We start from the raw sequence: 18,631 nt of genomic DNA on the forward strand, positions 1-18,631 counted from the left end.
GGCATTCATGTTTGGATGGTTGAATCGCAACAAAATATTTTGCGCTAACTCATTCCAAGATGTTATAGCACTTAGTGGCAGTGAACTCAAACAAGTCCGTGCTTGGTCACGTAACGAATAAGGAAATAACTTCATCTTCAGTGCTGCCTCTAGAACACCTTACTGATTAATTGAGTCACAAACCTCCATGAACGCTCTCAAATGAGCCCTAGGACCTTTAAAATAGACCCTCCTTACTATCTCATAGATTGTAACATTTGAAACATAACTGGATTTTATTTAAAGTTCGCAACATTAATCACTAGCCGTACTATTCCCAGATACAGATCATCCAGTGTCGGTACAACTTGCTCGCAGACAGGGTGATCATGATTATCCATGTTTTGAAATGGTTGTTCCGATTCATTGCCATCAGGTAATGTACCGACCTCTCCATTATGCAACGAGCGTAGAATATCAATCCCTCGTTTAACGATATTTGTTTTTCTCTTTGCAGCTTCACAACGACATCTCCTAAAAGTCCTTTTAATCTCTGGATCAAATGTCTCTAATTCTTCGTCGCTTCAGGGCATACACTAAAAAAATGAAAACTAAAAAGTATCTATAAAAGAAAATAGCAGTGTAAGCAAAATAAAGAAAACCCTAAATTAAACTGATACCACAACAATGCTAAAAACTTGATTCTATAAAAATTTTATAGCAATTACACAAGTGCACGCATCGTAAACCAAGTAATAAGTGGTATCAAGCTAATGCTACGGATGTCGAACCCACAGGGAATAACATGTTTTCATTAGAGTCTACAAGCATAAAGAATTTTAAGTAGGGAATATGTGCTAAGTAAAGGATAATAAAATCAATAAAAGAGATTCTAGTTTTTGCTACGGTAGTTCAAAGAGAAATAAGTTAGCTATCAAATTGATGGAAATGATATTGTGAACATCATACCTTATGTAAATAGAACACACTAAATCTATGTGATCATTATTGATTATGACCTTATAAACATCTCTAATCACTTTCATTAATTAAAGGTTAAATATATTAACAAAGCCAATCGATTGGATGCATGCTTTTCAACATACACATTACTACTCAGCGCCACCAATGCTATCAAAGACACACACTTAATCAACCAAATCTATTTCTAGAAATAATTGATATTACCATTAATGTAATTATAAATATTTCTACTCATAATCATAATGTATCAAGCACATAAAAGAAGTAGTAAAATAAACATAAAATAATAAATCCACAAATCATCTACAAAGTTTATAAAACATCCAAAGCACTCACTCTCTCAATAAAAGACTTCGAATGGCAAACCGCTGACTACCGATGCTACTCAGCAAGGTCTCCCTATAGTGCAACAATCCATTGCTTAAGCTTCCATGGCGCATGAGTGTAAACGTTAGAAATGGGTACTTTGAAATGGCTTCCGATGATCACATTTTTTAAGCTTGCAAGTACGCCCATTTATAGCAATAAGAAAGTTTTCATTCTCCAATAAGATGCTACCATGTTTCAAGTGCATCATCCCATCAACATTTCCTACAATGCTACGATATCCGTGTAACAGCTTCACAAAAACAAAAATTATATTCAACCCTAAGCAACCCATAAAATTCCTAACATGCTCATAAAAATGCTCAAGTCCAAACTAAACCTAGGTGAAAAAGGCAAATAATGCTAACTCCTTTAGAGAGTTATAAGTCAAGTCCAAGCAGATGGTACTTATTATTCCAAATCATAAACTAATTGTCTCTACCATGTTGAAAAAAGTGCACAAATGGATTCAAATAGTGATGGCTTTGATGGAAATTTCTTGGTAATTAGACAAAACCTAAAAATACAAGCTGTGGATGACTCAGTTGAACAAAGGAAAAGCATCTTTCACACAATATGTTAGATAAAAGATAGGACATACTTGTTGATCATCGATAATGGAAGTTGTGTTAATATGATAAGAAGTTATGTGGTGGATTAACTTGTCTTGTCAACAACATCAAAAGCCATACTATTTAAAATGGCTGAATGAGAGTGCGCGCTAAACTGAAAGTACTAAGCAATTCCTTGTTAATTTGAAGATGAACAAGTATTATGATGATGTGTGGTTTGATGTACTTCTGATGCAAGCATCTCACATTCTTCTAGGAAGACCATGGCTATATGACAATGATGTTACCTACTATGGTAAGGCAAACAAGTATTTTTTGAACATACAAGACAAACCTTACTGATATGATCTTGATTATGTTTCGAGTCATATATGTGAATGCCCGATCGTGATTCTAGTAAGAAACCCCGTAATGATAGCTTGAACTCTGAAATTGCATAAATATAAACATAAAAAGAAAATGATATGAAATAATAATTGAAATGATGAAATGAAAAGAATGAGAAAGTTGTTTGAAGTTGATGGAAGAGTAATGGTTGTTGTGGTTTAATGATAATGAAAATACATGGTGAAGTATGAATGGTGTTGTCGTGGCAAATGGTGTTGTTATGGTAAGTGTTGTAAGGTTAAAGCGGATTGTGACCCGTTAGCTATTTGGAGCTAAGAACCAACAATATAAAAAGATGGAATCGAAATGTTAGGGTATGGAACGTGACCCACTAGCTATAGATGAGCAAGGAACCAACGCTATAACAAAAGGAAATGGATGAAGACTACAAGACTATCTTGATGCGCATAAAGTTCTACAAGAGAACAAGAATGAAAGCAACCTCTCAAAGATTTTTTATATATTCAAATGTGTCTACAAAGGATCCCCAAATGTGCCTATTTATAGTTTTTCTAAATAGCATATGAAAAGACTCAAAAGATGAAAACATTCTCATCAATTTAGCAATAAAATGAACTTGAATGCTTTGTCTTCTTATCTTCAAGGTTGGCTGAATATTCTAGATCATTTTGGGGATGAATCTAGACAATTAGAAGCTGAATTTAGCCTTAATTTCGTCCAAAGGGTGGAAGACTCTTGCCATTCCATACTGAAAATTGTTTTAACAAGTGAATTAAATCACCATTCATTGCATGCTCCCTTGAAGAATATGAACAGCCCTTGAATTTAGATGATAACCATCAGCTTTAAATGCCTTCAATGGGTGAATTATAAGAGTCCTTTAATGGCTTGTCACTTGGATGAAGTTGAAAAGACTCTCCCTTGGCTCAAACTCATCCAAATCATCCTTGCATAAAATTCCCGTAACAAAATTCTAGCCTGCACTATCTTCAATAAATCGATCATATCTCAAGCTTACGATATTGGATTAAGGTGATTCAAAAGGCGTTGGAAAGATAAGAGATAGAGTAATAATTTCCAATTGATTTCTAGAACCAAACACATCTGTATCGCATCCAGAATTGGAAGACATTCTGACTGGAATTCTTGCATATGATGAAACCAGTCAACTTCTCTCATGCACCTAAACACAAAGGTAAACTTTATTCAATATTTAATTGAAAAAAATCCATGAAACAATTAAGAGTTGATTTAATAAACATACTAGTTTAATTAATGAACTACTTCCCAAAATGAACCAGATGATTTAAATGCAATGCATGCTCGAATGAACAACACACTTATTAAATGCAATGAATGTTATGCAAACTTTAAATTCTCATGCATATTCATGCATAAGAAACATAAAGTGTTCCTCCCTTATTATTCCTCATTCATCACGTTCCAAACTTGATGCAAACATACTCTCCATGGCTTCTTGAAACACCATAAGCCTTGCTCGTGAGATTGTGCCACTTGGGTCATTCTTCGGGTCTTTGCTATTGGGGATCATACCAGTCCCTCCCTCTTTAAAGCGATTTGTCCCCAAATCATCACCTATTTAAAGGAGACAAGTCAGAAACATTGAAGGTTGCACTAACATTAAACTCACCTGGAAGATCTAATTGATAGGTGTTGTCATTGATCTTCTTGACTATATGGAATGGTCCATCTCCCCGAGGCATTAATTTGGACTTTCGTTGAGACGAAAACCTCTTTCCTCATGTAAAGCCAGACCCAATCCCCTGGCTCAAAAGTAATTCGCTTAAGACCCTTATTTGCTTGCTGGCTGTATTGCTTAGTTTGTTTTTCAATGTTCTCCCTCACTTGTTAATGACGCTTCTTAACAAACTCAGCTTTGTTAAGTCCATCTTTATTCACAATTTGATCAGCGGGTAATGGTAACAAGTCTATCGGTGTTAACGTATTGAACCCATACACCAATTCAAAAGGTGTATGCCCAGTAGTAGTATGGATTGAACGGTTGTATGAAAACTCCACATGTGGTAAACTTTCCTCCCATGTTCTCAAATTCTTCCGAATAAAGGATCGAAGTAACATGGAACGTACTCAATTCACCACTTCAGTTTGACCATCCGTTTGAGGGTGGCATGTGGTGGAGAATAGTAGCTTAATACCAATCTTACTCCATAAGGATCTCCAAAAGTGGCTTAAGAACTTCACATTCCGATCACACACAATAGTTCTAGGTGTACCATATAGCCTTAAAATTTCCCTAAAAAACAAAGTTGTAATATGTGAGGCATCATTAGTTTTGTCATAGGGAATGAAATGAGCCATTTTGGAAAATCTATCAACAACTACAAAGATGGAGTCTTTGTTGTTCATTGTGCGTGGAAGCCCTAGCACAAAATCCATTGAAATATCCATCCATGGTGCTTTCGGTATAGGTAGTAGTGTGTAAAGTCCATGTGGCATGACTTTAGATTTGGCATTATTGCAAGTAATGCAGTGCTCACATAACCTTTCCACATCTCATTTCATTCTGGGCCAATATAGATGTTCTTGAAGTATAGCTAAAGTCTTCGCTATCCCAAAATGTCCTATTAATTCTCCTCCATGGGCTTCCTTAGTGAGCAATTATCGCATGGAACCTTGAGGGACACATAGTCTCCCTTCCTTGAATAGAAAACCATCATACTTAAAGTATTTATCAATCATCCCTTTCTCACATGCTTTGTAAATTACTCCAAAATCAGAGTAAAAAACATATAAGTTTTTAATAAAAGTAAAACCCAACCACTTAGATTCCAATGTGTTTAAAAGAACATACATTTGTGGCAATGCATCGACAACAATATTCTCCTTACCTTTCTTTTACTTGATAACATATGGAAAAGTTTCAAGAAACTCTACCCATTTGGCATGCCTTTTGTTGAGTTTATGCTGCCCCCAAATATATTTCAACGCTTCATCATCGGTGTGAATGATGAACTCCTTAGGACAAAGGTAGTATTGCCATGTTTCCATTGCCCTCACTAGAGCATACATTTCTTTGTCGTAGGTAGGATAGTTAAGCATAGCTCCACTTAATTTCTCACTAAAATAGGCTATAGGATGTCCACCTTGAGACAAGGCTGCTCCAATTCCTACACCTGATACATCACATTCAATTTCAAAAGTTAAATTAAAATCAGGTAAAGCAAGTAAAGGGGCATGAATTAAAAATCTTTAATTCTATTAAAGGGCTTCTCTTGATCTTCCCCCAAAAAGAATTTAGAATTATTCTTAATAACACTTGTTAGTGGGGCGGCTATGGTGCTAAAGTTTGGGATGAATCTCCGATAAAAACTTGCAAGTCCAGGGATGCTTCAAACTTGAGAAATGCTTGATGGTCGTGGCCATTCTTCAATGGCTTAAACTTTCTCTTTGTCAACCTCCAAACCTTTAGAACTCACAATGAAACCTAGGAAAACAAGTCTTTCAGTACAAAACATACATTTATGTAAATTAGCAAACAGGTTTTCCTTCCTCAAAATAAGTAAAACTGACCTCAAATATTGAACTTATTCTTCCATGGTTTTACTATATATTAGAATGTCATCAAAATAAACCACACAAAACTTACCCAAGAATTACCTAAGAACATGGTTCATCAACCTCATAAATGTGCTTGGTGCATTAGTTAAGCCAAAAGGCATAACCAACCACTCATAAAGACATTGCTTCATTTTGAATGCTATTTTCCACTCATTACCTTCTTGCATTCGTATTTGATGGTAACCACTCTTAAGATCAATCTTGGAAAAGCGGTTTGAACTGCTAAGCTCATCTAACATGTCATCTAAGCGAGGAATAGGGTGACGATACTTTACCGTAATTTTGTTTACCGCTTGACAATCCACACGTAGCATTTTTTCATCAACTCATATACTTGCCTTTGTAATTGCTTAGTTTTTCAGGGTTGCTTCGATAAGCTGGTTGGTTTGGAATGATGGATCCAGGAATAAATTCTATTTGATGTTCTATGCCACGAACAGTTGGCAACCCACTTGGTATTTGTTCTGTAAATATGTCATCAAATTCATTCAATAAAGACACAACAAAAGCAGGAAAATTTTGATCAAGGTGGTTAGTGTTCAAAAAATGTTCCTTGTACATAAGCACAAGTGCTTCATTTGTCGTCATTAAACACTTTTCAACTCTCTCTCTTTAGAAAGAATGATGATTTTCCTTCCCTCCTTTTGATCACACTCTTTTACTTTTACCTCTATTTTGTCTCTCTTTCTTTGTCTCTTTCAAATTTTCCTCTCAATTGAATTCGGTCTTCATGTATTTGCTTTGGTGAAAGAGGAGCTAAAGTGATCTTCCTTGCCCCATGGTTAAATGTATACCGGTTGGTATAACCATCATGGATTACTTACCTATCAAATTGTCAAGGCCTTCCAAATAGTAAATGGCTTGCGTGCATTGGAAGGACATCATATAACACCTCGTCTTTGTACTTCCCAATGGAGAAAGCAATTCAAACTTGCTTGGTCACCTTGAGTTCTCCTCCATCATTGAGCCATTACAGTTTATAAGGATGTGGATGCTTTGTTGTTTCCAAGCCAAGTGTATCTACTATTAAGGTACTAGAAACATTAGCGCAACTACCTCCATCAATAATAACAAAGCATACCTTTCCTCCAACATGGCAGTGAGTAGGGAATATATTTTCACATTGTTCATCTCCTCCATTGGATTGCACGTTTAGGCTTCTTTTGACAACAAAAACCTATCCTTCTACGACATGCTCTAATTCTTCCATATCAATGGTAGCATCTTCATTCTCATCATCTTCTTATTTTGATACAAGTTCTCCATCATCTCGAAGAAGCATGGTGTTGCGATTTGGACATTGTCTTGCAATGTGTTCACACCCCAAATACTTAAAACATTGTATGTCACGGAACAATTTGGAGTGACGGTAGTCTTACCCTTGCTAGTTTCGGTAATGAGCTTACTTCTTTTGGGTGGTCACCCTCTTTCGCAGATGGTAATACAGGAGTCTTCTTGTATGAACTTTACCCCTATTTTGATGTTTCACTACCATAAGATGTGCGACCCTTTCTTTTGAGTTACTTTTCCACCTTTATGGCCATATGCACCATGTCATCCATCTCTACATAATGTTGTAACTCAATCACATTCGTAATGTCTAGATTACGTTTCGCTAGGAATCTTGCCATTATGGATTCTCGATCGTCATCGATGTTGGCTCGAATCATGGCCACTCCATCTCTTTGTGATAATCTTCAACACTTCGGTTACATTGTGAAAGGTTTTGAACACGGTTGAATAACTCCCGATAGTAGTAGGTTGGAATGAATCGCCTTTGCATCACTTCTTTCATTTCATCCCATGTAGTGATATGATGTTCTCCATTACATCTCCTACTTGATGTCAATTGATCCCACCATATTCGTGCATAATCCATGAACTCAAGGGAAGCGAGTTTTATCTTCTTGAGTTCAAAATAATCATGGCACCCGAAGATGTGCTCTACCTTCTTTTCCCATGCTAGGTAAGCCTCGTGATCTGTCTTGCCTTGGAATAGTGGAATAGAAATATTAATATTTACAAGATTATCATCCATTAATGGACGAAACCTTTGGGGCCTTATACCTTGATTCCCATTCTTTGTTGTGATGCAAGATCTTCTTCTGGTCTTTCCAGTTCTTCATTTCCTCCTTGATTGTCATCTTCTTACTCTCAGAATCCTTGAGTATGTTCCTCTTCAATACGGTCAATGCGTTCATTAAGAGGTTCTAACTCTTCCCTCAAAATCATAGTCAATTCACACACCATGGCTTGCATTTGTAGGTTTGGTTCAACGTTACCTATTACTTGAGAATTGTCTCCCGAATGATGAGACATAATTAGTAATAAAAAAAACCTCACAAAAAAAAACCTCACCAAACACTCCAAGAAAAGTAACTCCCACTCGTGTTTCACTCGGGATGACATTTACCCTTAATGATCACTCTTGCCTTTTACCACTCGCTCTTTGATTTCAAGAGGAATAATTTCCAATTGATTTCTAGAACCTAACACATCTGTATCACATCCATAATTGGAAGACATTCTGACTGGCATTCTTGCATATGATGAAACCATTCAACTTCTCTCATGCACCTAAACACAAAGGTGAACTTATTCAATATTTAATTGAAAACATGCATGAAACAATTAAGAGTTGATTTAATAAATGAACTAGTTTAATTAATGAACTACTTCACAAAATGAACCAGATGATTTAAATGCAATGCATGCTTGAATGAACAACAACCTTATTAAATGCAATGAATGTTATGCAAACTTTAAATTCTCATGCAAATTCATGCAAAAGAAACGTAAAGTGTTCCTCCCTTATTATTCATCCTTCATCACATTCCAAACTTAATGTAAACATACTCTCCATGGCTGCTTGAAACTCCTTAGCCATTGCTCATGTAATGGGGCCACTTGGGTACTTTTTCGGGTCTTTTCTATTGGAGATCATATCAGTCCCTCCCTCTTTAAGGCAATTTGTCCCAAAATCATCACCTATATCATAAAGAGACAAGTCAGCAACATTGAAGGTTGCACTGACATTAAACTCACCTGGAAGATCTAATTGATAGGTGTTGTCATTGATCTTCTTGACTATTTGGAATGGTCATCTCCCAAGGCATTAATTTAGACTTCCATTGAGCCGAAAACCTTTCTTTCCTCATGTACAGCCACACCCAATACCCTGGCTCAAATGTAATTCACTTACGACCCTTATTTGCTTGCTGGTCGTATTGCTTAGTTCATTTTTCAATGTTCACCCTCACTTGTTGATGAATCTTCTTAACAAACTAAGCTTTGTTAAGTCCATCTTTATTCACAATATAATCAGCGGGTAATGGTAACAAGTCTATCAATGTTAACAGATTGAACCCATACACCACTTCGAAAGGCATACGACCCATAGTAGTATGGATTGAATGGTTGTATGAAAACTCCACATGCGGTAAACTATCCTCCCATGTTCTAAAATTCTTCCGAATGATGGATCGAAGTAACATGGAAAGTACTTGATTTACCACTTCAGTTTGACCATCCATTTCAGGGTGGCAAGTGGTGGAGAATAGTAGTTTAATATCAATCTTACTCCATAGGGCTCTCCAAAAATGTCTTAAGAACTTCATATCCCGATCAGACACAAAGTTCTAGGTATACCATGTAGCCTTAAAATTTCCCTGAAAAACAAAGTAGCAATATGTGAGGCATCATTAGTTTTGTAACATGGAATGAAATGAGCCATTTTGGAAAATCTATCAACAACTACAAATACAGAGTCTTTGTTGTTCTTTGTACGTGGAAGACCTAGCACAAAATCCATTGAAATATGCATCCATGGTGCTTTCAGTATGGGTAGTAGTGTGTAAAGTCCATATGGCATGACTTTATATCTGGCCTTCTTGCAAGTAATGCAGCGCTCACATAACCTTTCCACATCTCGTTTCATTCTGGGCCATTATAGATGTTCTTGAAGTATAGCCAAAGTCATCGCTATCCCAAAATGTCCTATTATTCCTCCTCCATGGGCTTCCTTAGTGAGCAATTCTTGCATGGAACCTTGAGGGACACATAGTCTCCCTTCCTTAAATAGAAAACCAACATACTTAAAGTATTTATCAATCGTCCCTTTCTCACATGCTTTGTAAATTTCTCCAAAATCAGAGTTAGAAACATACAAGTCTTTAATAAAAGTAAAACCCAACAATTTAGATTCCAAAGTGTTTAAAGGAACATACCTTCATGGCAATACATCGACAACTATATTCTCCTTACCTTTCTTATACTTGATAATATATGGAAACGTTTCAAGAAACTTTACCCATTTTCCATGCCTTTTGTTGAGTTTATGATGCACTCGAATATGTTTCAATGCCTCATCATCGGTGTGATGATGAACTCCTTAGGCCAAAGGTAGTGTTGCCATATTTTCATTGCCCTCGCAAGAGCATACATTTCTTCGTCGTAGGTAGGATAGTTAAACGTAGCTCCACTTAATTACTCACTAAAATGGGCTATAGGATGTCCACCTTGAGACAAGACTACTCCAATTCCTACACTGATGCATCACATTCAATTTCAAAAGTTAAATTAAAATCAGGTAGAGCAAGTAAAGGGGCATGAATTAAACAATCATTAATGCTATTAAAGGACTTCTCTTGATCTTCCCCCCCAAAAGAATTTAGAATTCTTCTTAATAACACTTGTTAGTGGGGCGGCTGTGGTGCTGAAGTTTGGGACGAATCTCCGATAAAAACTTGCAAGTCAATGGAAGCTAACTTGAGAAATGCTTGTTGGTCGTGGCCATTCTTCAATGGCTTTAACCTTTTCTTTGTGAACCTACAAACCTTCAGAACTCACAAAGAAACCTAGGAAAACAACTCTGTCAATACAAAACATACATTTTTTTAAATTAGAAAACAATTTTCTTTCCTCAAAACAAGTAAAACTGACCTCAAATATTGAACATGTACTTCCATGGTTTTACTATATATTAGAATGTCATCAAAATAAACCACACAAAACTTACCCAAGAATGGCCTAATATCATGAACCTAAAAAATGTGCTTGGTGCATGAGTTAAGCCAAAAGGCATAACCAACCACTCATAAAGACCTTGCTTTGTTTTGAATGTTGTTTTCCACTCATCACCTTCCCGCATTCGTATTTGGTTGCAACCACTCTTAAGATCAATCTTGGAAAAGAGGTTAGAACTGCTAAGCTTATCTAAGCAAGGAATAGGGTGACGATACTTTACCTTAATTTTGTTTACCGCTCGAAAATTCACACACATGCGCCAAGTTCTATCCTTGTTTTACACAAGTAAATCAGCACAGCACATGGACTAAGGCTTTCCCTTACGTAGCCTTTTTTCATCAACTCAGATACTTTCTTTTGTAATTCCTTAGTTTCTTCAGGGTTGCTTCGGTAAGCTGGTCGGTTTGGAATGAAAGATCCAGGAATAAGGTCTATTTGATGTTCCATGCCATGAATAGGTGGCAACCCACTTGGTATTTCTTCCAGAAATCAGCCATCAAATTCCTGTATTAAAGACACAACAAAAGCAAGAATGATGATTTTCCTTCCCTTATTTGGATCACACTCTTTTGCTTTTACCTCTATTTTGGTCTCTCTCTCTTTGGCTCTTTCATATTTTCCTCTCAATTGAATTTGGTCTTCATGTATTTACTTTGGTGAAAGTGGAGCTAAAGTGATATTCCTTGCCCCATGGATGAATGTATATCGGTTGGTATAATCATCATGGATCACTCCCCTATCCAATTTCCAAGGCCTTCTAAGTAGTAAATGGCTTGCATGCATTGGAACGACATCATATAACACATCGTCTTTGTACTTCCCAATGGAGAAAGCAATTCGAACTTGCTTGGTTACCTTGAGTTCTCCTTCATCGTTGAGCCATTACAGTTTATAAGGTTGTGGATGCTTTGTTGTTGCCAAGCCAAGTGTATCTACCATTAAGCTACTAGAAACATTAGTGCAACTACCTCCATCAATAATAACAGAGCATACCTTTCCTCCAATGTGGCAGCGAGTATGGAAAATATTTTCACGTTATTCATCTCCTCTATTGGATTGCACGTTTAGGCTCATTTTAACAACAAGAACCTCTCATTCTATGACATGCTCTAATTCATCCATATCAATGGTAGCATCTTCATTCTCATCCTCTTCTTGTTCCGACACAACTTCTCCATCATCTCGAAGAAGCATGGTGTTGCGATTGGACATTGGCTTGTAATGTGTCCACGCCCCAAACACTTAAAACATTGTATGTCACGGGAACGATTTGGAGTGACGGTAGTCTTACCCTTTTTAGTTTCGGTAATGGGCTTACTTTGTTTGGGTGGTCCTCCCCTTCCTTGGGATGAAAATGGAGGAGTCTTCTTGTATGAACTTTGCCCCCATTTTGAAGTTGCACTCCCATAAGATTGTGTGGCACAATTTCTTTTTAATTGCTTTTCCAACTTTATGGCCATATGCATCATGTCATCCACCTCCACATAATATTGCAACTCAACCACGTTCGTAATGTCCGAATTAAGTCTTGCTAGGAATTGTGGCTTCTCGATCCTCATCAATATTTCCTCAAATCATGGCCACTCCATCTCTTTGTGATAATCTTCAACACTTTAGTTACCTTGTGAAAGGTTTTGAAGATAGTTGAATAACTCCTTATGGTAGTGGGTTGGAATGAATCGCCTTCGTATCACTACTTTCATTTCATATCCATGTAGTGATAGGATGTTCTCTATTGCGTCTCCTACTTGATGTTAATTGATCCCACCATATTAGTGCATAATCCATAAAGTCAAGGGCAGTGAGTTTTACCTTCTTGAGTTTGAAATAATCATGGCACTCGAAGATGTGCTCTACCTTCTTTTCCCATGCTAGGTAAGCCTCGGGATTTGTCTTGCCTTGAATGTTGGAATGAAAATCTTGATATTTACAAGATTATCATCCATTAATGGACGAAACCTTTGGGGCCTTAAACCTCGATTTCCCATTCTTTATTGTGATGCATGATCTTCTTCTGGTCTTTCCACTTCTTAATTTCCTACTTGATTGGCATCTTCTTGCTCTCAGAATCCTTGAGTACGTTCCTCTTCAATACGGTCAATACATTCATGGAGAGGTTCTAACTCTTCCCTAAAAATCCTAGTCAATTCACACACCATGGTTTAGTTCATGTTACCTATAACTTGAGAATTGTCTCTCGATTGATGAGACATAATTAGTTATAAAAAAATAACCTCACAAAAAAACCCTCACCAAACACTCCAAGAAAAGTCACTCCCACTTGTGTTTCTCTCGGGATTGCTTTTACCCTTAATGATCACTCTTGTGTTTTTCCACTCGTGCTTTGATTTCAAGTTCTTTTGGGAACTTCCTTAAGGCTTACAAGGTCTAGTGGACTTCGTTGAAACAATTGTGGCTTGGTAGTAAGGATAGTGAAAGAAAATTGGCTACAAGGAATATAGATCGTAAGTAAAGCTAACCAAATTGAATAATTGAATAATTGAATATAAATATGAAGTAAATTTTTTTATTTAAAGATGAAAAAATTACTCCCTCCCTCTTTAAACTTTTTTTTTCTTTTGTTTTTTTTATTTTTGATTTTTTACCAACTCGGGAGAGAGAAATTGAATTGACATGCTTACTGAATCAGCTAGCTCTGATGCCAAATGATATGATCTCGATTATATATTTCGAGTCATATATATGAATGCCCGATCGTGATTCTAGTATGAAACCCTATAATGATAGCTTAAACTCTAAAATTGCATAAATATAAACATAAGAAGGAAATGATATGAAATAATAATTGAAATGATGGAATGAAAAGAATGAGGAAGAGTAATGGTTATTGTGGTTTAATGATAATTAAAATAGATGGTGAGGTATGAATGGTGTTGTCGTGGAAAGTGTTGTAAGGTTAAAACAAATTGTGACCCATTAGCTATTTGGAGCTAAGAACCAATAATATAAAAAGATGGAATCGAAATGGTAGGGTATGTAATGTGACCCACTAGCTATAGATGAGCTAGGAACCAACGCTATAACAAAACGAAATGGATGAAGACTACAAGACTATCTTGAAGCCGATAAAGTTCTACAAGAGAACAAGAATGAAAGCAACCTCTCAAATATGTTTTATATATTCAAATGTGTGTCTACAAAGGATCCCAAAAGTGCCTATTTATAGTGTTTCTAAGTAGCATATGAAATGACTCAAAAGTTGAAAACATTCTCATCAATTTAGCAATAAAATGCACTCGAATGCTTTTTTTCTTATCTTCAAGGTTGGCTGAATATTCTAGATCATTTTGGGGATGAATCTAGACAATTTGAATCTGAATTTGGCTTTAATTTTGTCCAAGGGTTGGAAGACTCTTGCCATTCCATGCTTAAAAATTGTTTTAACAAGTGAATTAAATCACCATTCATTGCATGCTCCCTTGAAGAATATGAACAACCCTTGAATTTAGATGATAACAATCAGCTTTGAATACCTTGAATGGGTGAATTAAGAGTCCTTGAATGGCATGTCACTTGGATGAAGTTGAAAAGACTCTCCCTTGGCTCAAACTCATCCAAATCATCCATGCATAAAATTCCCGTAACAAAATTCCATCCTGCACTATCTTCAATAAATCGATCATATCTCAATCTTTCGATATTGGATTAAGGTGATTCAAAATGCGTTGGAAAGCTAAGAGATAGAGGAATAATTATCAATTAATTTCTAGAACCAAACACATCTGTATTGCATCCATAATTGGAAGACATTCTAATTGGATTCTTGCATATGATGAAACCATTCATCTTCTCTCATGCACATAGACACAAAGGTGAACTTTATTCAATATTTAATTGAAAACATGCATGAAACAATTAAGAGTTGATTTAATAAACGAACTAGTTTAATTAATGAACTACTTCCCTAAATGAACCAGATGATTTAAATGCAATGCATGCTTGAATGAACAACACACTTATTAAATGCAGTGAATGTTATGCAAACTTTAAATTCTCATGCAAATTCATGCATAAGCAACGTAAAGTGTTCCTCCCTTATTATTCCTCCTTCATCAAGTTCCAAACTTGATGTAAACATACTCTCCATGGCTGCTTGAAACTCTTTAGCCCTTGCCGTATGATGGGGCCACTTGGGTACTTCTTCGGGTCTTTGCTATTGGCGATCATATCACTTACAATCTTGAGTCGATGTTACTGGAAATATATCCTACTAGATAAAAAGAGTATTTGTGTGGAGTTTGGGAATTTCAAGAAAGAGGCAAAAGAAAAAGAGGTCACAACCCATAAAAGCCAAATAAATAACCCAAGGGAGGTGAGTGAACCTAGTTGTGAGAAAAAATAGCATCATGAGCACACAAAAATTGAGAGACACCTTTTTTCAAAACAAGTCGTGTGTCCTTATCCATTTCAATGACTCAATTTTTTTGATTTCTACTAATCTAACAAGTTTCCTAGTGTGTTTATTTTTCTTATAATATTTTCAAGAAGTATTAAGTGATCCACCTAACAAATTACCACTAGAAAGAGGGAAACGACACTAAAACAATCTAATTCTAGGTTCTTTCATACCTAATGAGGCAAAAATCTGAAGAAACCAAAGAGTTAGATTTGATACAAAAAGGCTACACCCAAAAAAGTTATAACATCCTAATTTTCCCCTAAATTTAAAACCATAGAATTTTGAATTTTCATTCGAATCTCGAAATTTATTTTAGTTGTTAAATTGAAATGGAAATAATTTTAATGACCATTGTGCAAAGAATACAAATCTTTTGGCCATTTCAAAACCCTAAAGAGTATAGGGGTTTGTGATATAATTTCCCTATTTATTTTACGTTACGATTTCATGGCTCTATGTCATGTCTCAATCACATGTTCTTCTTTTCTCTCTTTTCCCTTTTCCTTTTTTCTTCCATGTACTGTTGTTTCTCCCCTTCTTCTTCACTGATCATAGATCAACGAAGCAAGGTCGTCAGTGTAATAATCATCTCACTACTACCTCGTAAAGCCACCATCGCCTTCAATGCTTCTATATCATAATGATAACTCTCTAAAAGAGTTCTATTTGGTAGCCTTAATTGCATAGGTTTAGTTTAAACTTAAGCATATTTAGAAGTGTATTAGGATTAAATTCACTTAACGCACATTCTGCATGATAAGAGCATTGTGGGTTGTTAAGGGTTAAAATTTATTTTTGTTGCTGCAAACTATTTAACTGATGTTTTAGCATTGCAGAAAATGTTGATCGAATGATGTTGCAGTCGTCTAAGCTTTAGAACCTTCTAGATGGGGACAACTGGCTCGGGTAGCTTTCATGTGGATGGATAATACCTAAAATGTGCACCTTTCCTAGTGGGCAATGGAATTCTCTTCAAGCTATAAAAGAAGAGTACTTTGGTGCAAAAAGTGTGACGATTGGCAGAGATCCAAAATACCATTTTCCATGTTATTTCTTCTCAAGCATGGGCATCTAAATCCTCTGTCAGGGATTGTTGCAGCACAAAGAAAGCTTACTAAGGAGCTTCATCACTCAACAGATCATGTTCAATTCCTTCTATAGAGAAAGGGAGTGATTTGAATGATTAAACTTTGTTTTTGATATTTATTATGAACTTCATATTTTGTGTTTACTCGTTTATTTGGTTTACGAGCTTTAAACTTCATGATTATGAGTATAAATATTTTGCAATTAAATATATAGTGTTTTTGTTTGAATTTGGAAATATTTTCATTCAAATTAATATATACATTTGTGAGATTTGGTTTTACTGATTAGCATAGGTACACTGAAAAGTGTGTAGCCATTAGATTAACATTATTAATAGTTTGAATCTTTAATTAATGAAAGTTATTAAATTTGTTCAAATGGTTTTAATTAATGTTAATCACATCGACTAAGTATATCATGTTTTCACAAAATTTGGAAATCATAATATCTTATTATTTGATTTCATAGCTGACCAATTGCGTTCTAGAATATTGTAGCATGAACTGGTACTTTTCGTAATTGATTTCATTACTTTCGACTAGTATCTCATTTCCTTGATACATTTTGCTACTAAAACCTATAATGAAAACAATATGCTTTCTATGGGTTTGACATCCGAAACTCTCATAGTTTCTACTTTACTACATGATTTGTGATGCGTTTACTTTAGTTGTATGCTATAGCATTTTCGTAGCATTAAGTTTTTAGCACCTTTGTCAAGGAGCATAAGTTTGATTTAGATTTATTTTAATATTGCTTGCGTGTTTGTTTTTTTCGTATATTTCTTAGTCTTTGTTTTTACTAGTGTATGTCCTGAAGTGACAACGAATTAGAGCCGTTTGATCCATAGTTGAAAAAACATTTTGCAGATATCGCCATGAAGCTTGTATGGCTAGACAAGGGTATTTTACCCTCACTACAGAATGGAGATAATGATGAGTTGTTATGACATTGGAGATGAGAAACCATATCAGAATGTAGATGATAGAAATCACCCTATTTGTGAGCATGTGGTACTGACATTGGATGATTTGCATTTGGGCATTGTGAGACCAATTATTAATGCTACGAACTTCAAATTAAAGACATGTATGTTCCAAATTTTATAATCTTTTTGACAATATTGAGGTTCTATTGTTGAAGATCCTAGAGCCCATTTTCAAGCTGTCATGGAGGTTTTCGATTATTTTATTCAACAAGGCATTTCAGAGGAGGCCCTGAAACTAAAGCTATTTCCCTATTCATTAGTGATATAGCACGAGCTTGGTTGAGTTCATTGTCGCCATGTGCTATAGCATCTTGGAATCAATTAGCGTAGAATTTCTTGTTGCGATTCAACCCACCGAATATAATGCTAAGCTTAGAAATGACTTAACCTCATTGAAGCATATGGATGATGAAAGCTTGAATGAAGTATGGGAAATATTCAAGGATTTTTTTGTGAAAGTGTCCTATGCATGGGTTCACATATTAGACTCAAATGGAGATTTTTATAATATGTTAAGTATTCACACTCGAATGGTGGTTGATGCCTAAGTAAACAAAGCTTTGATGGATAAAACATACAATGAAGCATATGATATTCTTGAGAGAATTTCCACCAACGATTGCCAATACCCTAATACATGTAATACATTTTGTCGGTGCGTTGCTGCAACAATAGACTAAGAAGCTCTTAACTCTATGGCATCTTATATTTCAATATTGATTGAAATGGTGAAAATTTGCATAATATAGGAGGAATATATGAAGTCAAAGCCGCATCCCTTATTACTTGCGTATATTACGGTGATGATCACAATTTTGATGAATTCCCCCAAAATATGGAGTCTATCTACTATGAGGAATTATCCAATGATTGATAATGCTTTTGGAAATATATACTATCTGAATTTTGGAAATCAACAAAATCTTTCTTGGAGAAGTTAGAATGTTGCCAATCCACAACATCAGTAATATTAGTTGCAACATTACACTCAGTAGAGTCAAGCAAAGGCAGAACTACCATGGCCAATCTTCAAACCAAACTTCAACCTTGACACCTTTTGAAGCCATGATGAAAGAATATATCGCAAGCCAATCTGTCTCAATAAGGGCTATTGAGAATCAGATGGGACAAATAGTTAATGCTCTAAATAATCGATTACCAGGATCCTGCCTAGTGACACTGAGAATCCTAAACAAAATGGTAAGAAACATTGTACTGCCATTACAACAAAAAGTGGAAGTCATATTGGAAACTCAGTTG

General features: G+C 35.7%; 1 non-coding gene across 1 annotated transcript; it reads right to left on the minus strand.

The window, feature by feature from the left end:
* Nucleotides 1–17,739: 17,739 nt before the first annotated feature.
* On the minus strand, nt 17,740–17,847 carry LOC120190333. The gene has a single exon (XR_005522611.1). It is a non-coding gene; the product is annotated as a small nucleolar RNA R71 (small nucleolar RNA).
* Between the last annotated feature and the right edge of the window lie 784 nt (nt 17,848–18,631).

The sequence above is a fragment of the Hibiscus syriacus genome, unplaced genomic scaffold (genome assembly GCF_006381635.1).
Source record: "Hibiscus syriacus cultivar Baekdansim isolate YM2019G1 unplaced genomic scaffold, ASM638163v2 tig00004075_pilon, whole genome shotgun sequence".
Classification (NCBI taxonomy): Eukaryota; Viridiplantae; Streptophyta; class Magnoliopsida; order Malvales; family Malvaceae; genus Hibiscus; species Hibiscus syriacus.